Here is a 10906-nt window from a genome sequence, read left to right as displayed (position 1 = left end):
CTGCTTACATTTCTGTATTAGGACAGAAGCAAACGAAAAGAATTTCAGACAAGAATAAAGGACAAGCCATGAAGCTAGCAAAATTAAGTGAGAGAATTAGCATTCCAATATCATCCACTTATTTGTTCCATAGAAAGAATATGGAACTGACGTCAAGAAAACTATTCTCAAACTAAATATGCTACTAATTACTACTTCCTTTTTTCCCCCCCATGTTTCTCACTGCCTTTGATCAGATCTGTCCAAAATGATTCAACATTTATGGAATAAACGAATTTAAGTTTATGCAGCAGGCTTCTTTTCTTCTGTAGTGAGTTTTTTTTTTTTTTTTTTTTTCTGCAGGCTTCTCAGCAGCTGGTTTCTTGGTAGCTGCAGCCTTTTTTCCCACCAGAGGTTTCTTCTGCTTCTTAATGCCAACAGCCTTCTTTCTTCCCCACCACGGGAATTGCTACTTCCTGTATGAACTGGCCAATCACTTGACCTCAGTGGACCTTGGTTTCCACTGATGTTGAACTGTTAAAGGAATATTATAGATCCTCACAGGGTTCTATTGGGATAAAAGAAGATTAGAGATGTAACAAATTAATAAAATTATAAGGAAGAGTTCTTAAGAATTATTGATCATATTCATTATTGCCTATTTTCTTCTTGGACTATTTATTTTTCTGTTGGCATGATACTTGTTTTATTTTTTTCAAAAGATGTTGGCTTCTGTGGAGTACTCTGTGTTGAAGAGAGAGAGATGGGAAGGAGAGAGTGGGGGTAGGGTGAAAGAAAAAGGGGAGGGAGAGAAGGAGAGAGAGTTATTTCTAGGTTCCAGCACGTAACACAAATTTATGACCTAATTTATTTATTATTGAAAATGTATTATTAAATTGAATGAGCAGAGCACATACGTTGCTATTGCTGGAGGCAATCATAAGTCACATTCTGACAGGTTACATGTATTTAATGCAACTATTTATTTTTTATACATGAGAAATGAATAATTTCTTTAGTAATTGTCAAATTATACACTTCCTGAAATGCATGGAATCTTCTTAGGGAAATACATTTACCAAAATGTCATGTGAATTTATGCATATTTCAAGGCAGATTCAGAGAAAATATGTAGAACAGCGTCCTAACTTCCTTTCCAAAGGGTGACATTAAAGGATAGCTTCAATTTTATTGTATTATTTTTGTACATGTTTTAAAATTGTTTAAATAAAATATACTCAAATGTAAAATAGAGGCTAAATATATAGTCCTACAGCTATTATGCAGTAATAAGGTAATGATTATTGTTTTCTTTTCTTTTCCCACTATTTTGGGGGTGGAGTGGGATAAATCTATTAATTTGGTTTCACAATTGCCTAAAGATATTTGATAACGACAAGGGATCTTTGTAGCATTCTAACTGTGCCCTGTGGGACTCATCAACTGACACTTGACCAGAAAAATTAGCATAACCCTTTTACCAAAAGTCAATAATCTGAAACCAAAAGTGAAAAATTAATTTACTTTCTGGAATGCCAGTGCTTGTAGGGGTGTGAAGTAATTTATAGCTAAATTTGACGACCTGGTATTTTCAGTGTCATAATATGAATTAGGAGGATAGGTGGTGTATTATATGGCAGATCCTGAGAAAAAAATTATTGTGAAGTAACTCTATTTTATCTCTGGTAATTTTTAGTCCCATAATACAAACCCTCAACATCCACTACCTCAGGGAATAAATTACTATTTAGTCTTTGGCATTCAGGCAAGAGAGGAGACTATTCTTCAGGGTAATATATTAGACCTGAGATTGAAATATTCTAAGAAATGTATTTTTTCACAAATTTATGTTTTCAAAGAAGTATTAAAAGTTCCGGGATTTTTTTTTCTCCCAGAGTCATTTGGAATACTATGTTGAGCTTCACTGAACCTCAGTCTCTTACTCATTTTAATGCCTATCCATAGACTGAGCATATCTCACACAGTGGCTCTGACAATGGATTCAAATGCATTTAAATACATAGCATGTCCTTCCTATCTCACTTTCCATCCTTGTCATAAAATCTTATAGTCCATTGTTAATTTTTTTTTATTTTTATAGACTTTTAGGCATTATAATTCCTTTTCTTAACTATCTCTAAAACTTCTAGAAAGAATAATTAAAACAAATGCACAAGAGCTTACTTAAGTGGAATGTCAATGTGTAGCCAAGAAATGATTGAATTTCTCTCCCCACTTTGTGTGTTTACCTGTTAAACAATGGTACTATGGACCAGTGAAAATCTCAAAAATATTCATTGGTGTTTTGCAAATGTAAAATAGTTATATTTCAAGAATCATAGAATGGTTCTATGGTCCAAATCAGAGCAAACTTTTACTAGCAAGGTCATTTTAAATGAGGCAAAAAAGAATCTGTCCTTAAACAGTCCTCCCAGAGCTGGCTTGCTTTCTTCTTCTTTTTTTTTTTTTTTTTTTTTTTTAAGATTTATTTATTTATTAGGGACAAAGAGAGAAAGGGGCAGAGACATAAACAGAGGGAGATGCAGGACTCCATCCCTGGACCCAGGATCATGACCTGAGCCAAAGGAAGATGCTTAACCACTGAGCCACCCAGGCATCCCTGGCTTTCTTGATTATATATTAATTTATTAATTTTTTAGGTATAATTGAGCACCTACTATGTACACTCAGATGCTGGAGAAGCAAAGAAAATCTGCTTTTGAAGACATTTATATATAAATAAATTATACTTCCATAAACATGAGAAAAACAAGGTATATTTGACTGCTATCGGAGAGAAATGGCAAATGAATTTGTGGATAGTCATAGGTTGAAAATATTTCATCTAGATAGGCAAACATGAGAAAGGAGTAGGATATGGGGGGAATAAAGGCAGAAGTAATAAAGTGAGGAAAGGCACAGAAGGTAAAAAGCATATATAAGAGAAAAGGAAAATAGGGAGGAATATGGCTTTAAATTTTATGATTTAGCTGGACTATTATTAGTAGCTCTGAATATGATGTTAAACAAGATATGGCTTGAATCTAGCCACCTGTGAAAAGCTATTTTCTTTCCTTCACAACTCTGGATGGCATGTTACTTTGTTTTGCATCACCAGAGGGGAAAATCAAGCACAATTTAATTTAACAAGTCTTTATTAGGAATTTACAATGGGCAGCACTCTATTAGGGTTACAGAACACATAAGCTAGAAGAAGTAAGACTAACATAGTGACATAACAATGAGCAGGCAAGAGTGAAAAAGAATCTACTCAGGATGCATACCCTAATTATGGCTGTTGGAATTTTCACTTTCATATTCTAAATCGCTAGTAGTTAACATCAGAAAAAAATTAGTTATATCAATGTATTATTTGAGTCTTGTGCATGAATGTATATTATTTGTTTAGCAAACACAGTTAGCATTAAATTTTATCTCAGCAAGTATGTTTGATGCCTTCCCAAACCTGTGAATTAAAAGGAACTTAAGCATCACCAAGGAAAAGTAACCTTACCAGGTTGGCTCTGTCAGCATTTGCTGTTTGAACACTGATACGCAGGAAGGCTCCCCAGACCAGTGCTCCTTATACTCATGTATATCATCAACTTGGTACGTAACATTCTTGCAAGGTGCTTGCTGAAAACACAGCTCCTATGTTCCCTGCCTTGGATTCTCATTCAGAGAGAAGAATCCTTAGCAGAAGAATCCAGAAGTTCTGGAATCCAGAGATTTTGCTGGAGGTGGTCTGCAGACCATAATTTGAGAAACACAACCTTAAAACTCAGTGTATGTAGACAATGTCCCACCACCGTGCAAGCAGTAAACTACCTATCAGGGACTCAACAGTAAAATTATCTATCTACATGTTTGAAAGTAAAAATGATAACATTAGTGACTTCTATCTAAAATTCCTCTTTAACTCTTATGTATTATTTGTAAGATAGCAGATAAGGTTCCATCTCCTCTGATGGTAATGATGGATAAGGAGTCCCTGGAGTCCTGGCTTGTGAATGGTTCTGGGGCTGATGAGTTTTTTCTTGAAGAAAAAGATGTTATAGTCAGTCTTGTCTGCAATGAAGGCAGAAATGTATGTACCAAGTGGGGTGAAATCCCTGTGTCTTTACTTTCCTAAGATGTGCTTTACATTTCTTTGTGTTTAGCCATTTATATTTTCTTGTCTTCTGAGACTTGGCAGTGGTTTCTTCTTTTTTCAGAGTTGATCTTCTCTCACTCTTTTACTTGTCTTTCCTCTTTGCCTAGAAACACGTTTGCTCTTAATGCAGTAATACAGCCACCTCTCAGCCCGATTGTTTGGCTTCCCTTGATGGGCAATCTATATGGAGAGTCCCACCTTGTCCAATACCTATCCCCCGCCACCCCTGCCCACAGCAGGGCTCTCTTCTCCCTGTCCCTTCTCTGTTTGTGAACATTCCTCCCCAGTCTTAAAGGATCTTTCCCTTTCTTCTCTCCATTGGAATAATTCTGATTCTGTCTCAAGGCCCAGCTCAAGTAGTAGTTACTGGCTTGTTTCCTCCCAGCTGAGTGATAAATTGTTTAAGTTTGAAGTAACATAATGATGCAGCTTTTTACATCTACTGTGCCGGTACAGTGGCAAACAAGTTGTATATAATTGGAAAACAAAGTCAAATAAACAACTTTCTTTATGATAACAGATTAAAATATGTAAACCAATTATTGCTACTTAGTTGAAAATAGTTCACATCAATGCTGGAATATAATTTAGCTAAGCATGAGAAACTCAGCTTATAAATAATTCTAAATCCAAAACAGCATTTTGTGCAGATCATGATACATAATTACATATTAAGTATATGTGTTCATCTGTAATATATATTATAAACACAAATATATATATTATACATATATATAGAACAATAGGGAGTATTGGATGGGAATTGGGATTTTAATAACTAGCAACAATTTCATCATTACTCTTGCTAAATGTTACTAATTCTTTAAAGAAGGAAAGAAAGAAATAAAAGAGGAAGAAAGAACAATATCTTAAAAGTTTAGCTTATGTCTAGACTTCCCATGATTAAAATAGGCACCTGTTCCACTTAGACATTTAGCTTGATATCTATAAAAATCTGTTTTCTCTTTATCCCCTCAAGTGCTAAAACTTGCTAATAAATGACACAAATAAAAGGCTTACAGATATATTCATTGAAAACAATTACAGCCTAGAGATACAAAGAAAGTTCTTTATCCTCTGCCTATGTCCAACTTCAAGGATCCATGTATTGAGGATTCGGTTTAAAACAAAACAAAACAAAAAACTTGTCTGTAAAATATGATCACCTTCCTTTTACTCAAGATTCACTTTGGAACTTTTGATTCGTTATGACATTTTTACTGAGTTCTTTCTTTTAATTGTGTATGTTCACACTTGGGTTTTAGGTATCTCTGAACTTATCACTTAAAAGACCTTTGTAATAGTCTTTCAAAATTAATGAATCAAATGCTGTGAGCACATGGATTTCTGAAGAACATTTTAAAAAGGCCAGGCTTTAAAAGTCAAGGATGATAAGAAAGAGGATCAACTAAGTGCTATAGCCAATAATCCAACTCACTCCTTAATGCTTCTGAATTTAAAATTAGAAGTGTTTCACTACACCTGAATTACTTGAATTACTTTGGTTCAGATAAGTAATTCCAATAGATCAACCTTAGAGATAATCTTCTACCTTTAAATTTAGACTCCCTGAAATGTGTGCTCTCCTCAAAATATCATTTTATAGGTTGAAGATGTTGTCCTAAGAAGATCTAAGGACCTTTAAGATGAGAAACAGATGAGATATGTTACATGGCATGCATAATATGTTTGACTCTCTTCTTAAAGTTTCACATTTTGATGTAGTTAGACAGTTAAAATACAAATCACCAGACCCTTCATTATACTTGTATCACTCTAAAGAGAAATGGGAGAAAATAACAGTTATTGTAGTGTTATGATAGTGAAGAAAACTAATTAGCTTAGGTCAGAGGATAAAAAGCAGAATGGTAAGCAGTTACTAAACATTAAAAGAAAGGAAGAGATAGATTTCATGAAGCAATAGATCAAAGGAATAAAACCCAGGCTGAGTTAAGTTCATTGCTAACACAATTCCTCTTAATGCAGTAAAGCAAATGAAAAATCAATTAACTAGAAAGGATTTCACTTTATATCCGACATACTCACCATTTCCACTCTCCAATGACTTATCAAATTTGCATAAATAAAAGTCATAATTAATGTAAATGTAGAGTACACAACCATAGTTTTCCTTAGGGATCAATGCAATGTCAAAAACTGTTAGAGATGCTACTTAATATTTCAAGACACCTCTGTAGTACTCACGGGTAAAACACAAAAGGTGCAAAGCAATGTAAATAAATATATGCAAGAGCCAATCAAAGAGGGTAAAATGGATATGTAGAACAATCTCCTACAATATTTGATTACCAGTCTACTTAGTAGGCTAGGTGTAAAATCTTTAAAGATTATATCTGAGTAACAAAATCCTACCGTCGAAATGGTCAAAAGCAGGAAATCATTACATGATCTTATTTACACAGATTAAGAAATAAGTAACACAGTCTGGTACACTACAGATAATATGTAAAGTTGATTACTTCAGTTTCTAAATAAAGTAAAAAACGGCAGTGTTCTTTAGTGCTCCACATAGTTTTGCTCTTTCATAGTCTCTTGGACACTCGTAATTTTCAGAAAGCTGTGAAACCATTTCACACCTCTATATCCATCCCTCACTACCGGGGTGTCAAATGCAGCCTCAGTTTAACTTCATTAGGTAAGAGCCATATTATACTTCTTACAACAAAGCTCTACCTTCAAAATGAGATTCCTCTCTGTCCCATTTATCAGTTGAGGTCCCTCTTCTGGGTTAGTTCGAGTGCATTAATCTGAAAAATTCATTCATGCCAAAAGTCATTCATGAGATACTGGGTTACCTCATTTGAAAATAGATCTCCACTGTAACATCTGGTCTACCTAGGCTTTATTTTAATTTGTGGATTAGTGAATTAACTTCAGACACCATTTATAAATAATTCTAAATCCAAAACACCATTTATAAATAATTCTAAATCCAAAACAGCATAGGACACATATGTTAAAGAAGTTGATTCATATATTTTCAAAGGACATTTCAGGTGAGAGCAAATACAGAATAGCATGAAACAGAACGGACAAACATCCTGCCTCACACTCTGAAATGTTAAAAGTGTTCAGGAGCATACATCTGGGAAAATTCACAAAAATCCAGGAAACTTTGCAGTGATGATAAAATCTGGTAAGAGGTTTTCATAAGACCTCTATTTACATAGATGTGAAGCAATTTCCAAGGAAGCCACTTCTGTAACAAATCATTCCAGCCCTGTAATTCACAAATCCTTAACTAAAATGATCTCAACTTTAAAATATTTATGTTTACATCTATGGGATTCATGACAGTTAATACCTACTAATGGATGTATTCAGAAATGAGAAACTTGAATATGAAGATATTTAAAATTATTTATTTTTGAATTCCAGTATAATTAACAAATAGGGTTGTATTAGTTTCTGGTATACAATATAATGAATCAGTACATCTTTTGATTTGCATTTCCCTGATGATGAGTGATGTTGAGCATCTTTTCACAAATGTGTTAGCCATCTATATGTCCTCTTCAGAGAAATGTCTTTTCTTGTCTTCTGACCATTTCTTAATTCAAGTTTTTGGTTTGAGTTCTATAGGTACTTTATGTCCTAACCCTTTACCAGATGTATCATTTGTAAATATCTTCTCTCACTCATTAGGGTGCCTTTTAGTTTCATTGGTTGTTTTACTTCACAGTTCAGAAGTTTTTATTTTGATGTAATCCCAACAGTTTATTTTTGCATTTATTTCCCTTGCCTCAGGAGATATATCCAGAAAAAAATATTACGATGGCCTATGTCAGAGATTACTGCCTGTGCACTCTTCTAGGATTTCTATGGTTTCAGATTTCATATTTAGGTCTTTAACCCATTTTGAGTTTATTTTGTGTATGGCTCAAGAAAGTGGCCCAGTTTCATTCTTTTACATGTGGCTGTGTACTTTTCCCAATACCATTTGTTAAAGAGATTGTCTTTTCCCCGTTGTATATCCATTTCTCCTTTGTCAAATATTAATTAACCATACAATTGTGGGTTTATTTCTGGGTTCTCTATCCCATTCCATTGATCTATGGGTCTGTTTTTGTGCCAGTACCATAGTGTTTTGATTACTATAGCTTCGTAATATAACTTGAAATCTTGAATTGTGATTCCTCCAGCTTTTTCTTCAAGATTGCTTTGGCTATGCAAGTTCTTTTTTGGTTTCATACAAATTTTGTTAGTTTTAGTTCTGTGAAAAATGCTGTTGATATTTTGATGGGATTGTATTCAATCTGTAGATTGCTTTGGGTAGTATGGACATTTTAATAACATTTATACTGCAAATCAATGAGCATGGAATGTCTTTCCATTTGTGTAGTCTTCAATTTCTTTCATCAGGGTTTTTTAGTGTTCAGAATACAAGTCTTTTACTGCTTTGGTTAAATTTATTCCTAAGTACTTTACTATTTTGGGTACAATTGTAAATGGGATTGTTCTCTTAATTTCACTTTTTTAAAAAGATTTTTTGATTTTAAGCCATCTCTACACTCAACCTGGGGCTCAATTTCACAACCCCAAGAGATTAAGTCACATGCTCTATTCACAGAGTCATCAGGTGCCCCTCTTAATTTAACCTTCTGATGCTTCAGATTTCTGTCCATTGATTTTGTATGCTAAACCTTTACTGAATTAATTTATCAGTTTTAGTAGTGTTTTGGTGGAGTATTTAGGGTTTTTTATGGATAGTACCATGTCACCTGCAAATAGTGGGAGTTGTACTTATTCCTTACCAATTTGGATGTCTTGTATTTCTTTATGTTGTCTAACAGCTGTGACTAGGATTTCCAGTACTTCATTGAATAAAAATATTGAGAGTGGACATCCTTGTCTTGTTCCTAACCTTAGGAGGAAAGCTTTCCGTTTTTCCCGCTTTGAGTATCATTTTTGCTCTAGATTTTTCATATAAGGCCTTTATTATTTTGCAGTATGTTCCCTCTAGACCAACTTCTCAAATGTTTCTTCTGCATCTATTGAAATGACCATGTCTTTTATTCTTACACTTGTTCATGTGATGTATAACATTGATTAATAGGTGAATATTGAAACATCCTTGTATCCTGGAAATAAATCCCACTTGATCATGGAAATGATTTTTTAAATATATTATTGAATTCAGTTTGCTAGTATTTTGTTGAAGATTTTTGCATCTATGTACATCAAAGATATTGTCCTCTTCTCTTTTTTTGTAGTTTCTTTATCTGGTTTTGGACTCAGAATGATATTGGCCTCATAGAATGAGTTTGGAAGTTTTCCTTCCTCTTCTATTTTTTTGGAATAGTTTTGAAAAAACTAGGTATTAATTCTTCTTTCAGTGTTTGGTAAAATTTGCCTGTAAAGCCACCTGTTCCTGAACTTTTGTTTGTTAGGAGTTTTTTGATTACTGATTTACTTTCATTGCTGGTAATTAGTCTATTCAAATTTTCTGTTTCTTTCTGATTCAGCTTTGAGAGGTTACCTATGTCTCAGAAATTATCCATTTCCTCAAGGCTGTCCAATGTATTCGCATAATGTTTTCATAATATTCTCTTATATTTGCTTGTATTTCTGTAGTGTTGGTTGCTATTTCTCCTACTTCATTTACGACTTTGTTTATTTGAGTACCTGTTTTTCCTCCTCTTCCTCCTCCTCCTCCCCCTCCTCTTCCACTTCCTTCTGATGAAGCTGGCTAGATGTTTATTAACTTTCTTGACTTTTTCAAAAAATAGCTCCAGGTTTCACTGATTTTTTTTTTTTTTTTGGTTTTGTTTTAGTTTCTGTATCATTTATTTTTGCTCTAATCTTTATTATTTCCTTCCTTCTTCTGCAGGTTTTGGGTTTTGTTTGTTCCTCTTTTTCTAGCTCCTTTAGGTTTAAGGTTAGGTTGTTTGAAATTTTTCTTGCTTCTTGAGGTAGGCTCCTAGAGGTAGGAAGTTTGCTGTAAATTTCCCTCTCAGACCTGTTTTTCCTTCATCCCAAAGATTTTGTACCAATGTATTTTCAGTTTCATTTGTTTCCATGTAATTTTTTAATTTCTTTTCTGATTTCTCGCTTGACTCATTCATTGTTTAGTAGCATGTTATTTAGCCTCCATTTATTTGTGCTCTTTCAGATTTTGTCCTGTGGTTGATTTCTAGTTTCATATCATTGAAGTCAGAAAAGGTGCATGGTATGACTTTGATCCTTTGAATTTTTTGAAGCTTGTTCTGTGGCCTAATATGTGATCTGTTCTGAAGAATGTTTCATGTGCACTTGAAAAGAATGTGTATTCTGCTGTCTTAGGATGGGAAGTTCTGAATAGACTGATGTTAGAGCCATCTGGTCCAGTGTGTTATTCAAAGCTACAGTTTCCTTGTTGATTTTCTGTTTGGATGATCTATCCATGTAAGTGGGGGTATTAATGTCCCCTACTCTAATTGTATTGCTACTGACTAGTAAATTTATGTTTGTTATTAACTGTTTTATATATTTGGGTGCTCGCATGTTGGGTGCATGAATATTTGCAATTGATATATTTTCTTGTTGGATTCTCCTCTTTCTTATCGTATCTTATCCCTTTTTGTATCATTCCAGTCTTTGTGTTATCCTTGTGCAAGGGCCATGCTAATATTCTCTGTATCATTCCAATTTTAGTATATGTGCTGCCAAAGTGAGCACCAGTCTTTATGTTAAAGTCTATTCTGGCCAATATAAATATTGCTTCTCTGACCCTCTTATGACATCCATTTGCATGACAAAAATTTCATCCCTTCA

At 33.9% G+C, this 10906-nt stretch overlaps 1 long non-coding RNA gene and 1 other non-coding gene across 2 annotated transcripts in view; both read right to left on the bottom strand.

The window, feature by feature from the left end:
* Positions 1–315: 315 nt before the first annotated feature.
* Positions 316–10906, bottom strand: part of LOC111091830 — a 50229-nt gene continuing 39638 nt past the window's right edge. Inside the window, exon 5 of the long non-coding RNA XR_005376300.1 lies at positions 316–723. This is a non-coding gene — a long non-coding RNA (uncharacterized LOC111091830). The remainder of the gene's footprint in view (positions 724–10906) is intronic.
* On the bottom strand, positions 10704–10810 carry LOC119865275. The gene has a single exon (XR_005376654.1). It is a non-coding gene; the product is annotated as a U6 spliceosomal RNA (small nuclear RNA).

Source organism: Canis lupus, chromosome 22 (assembly GCF_011100685.1).
Source record: "Canis lupus familiaris isolate Mischka breed German Shepherd chromosome 22, alternate assembly UU_Cfam_GSD_1.0, whole genome shotgun sequence".
Taxonomy (NCBI): Eukaryota; Metazoa; Chordata; class Mammalia; order Carnivora; family Canidae; genus Canis; species Canis lupus.
The sequence above is the reverse complement of the archived record's forward strand: the minus strand, read 5'-3'. Positions and strand labels throughout refer to the sequence as shown.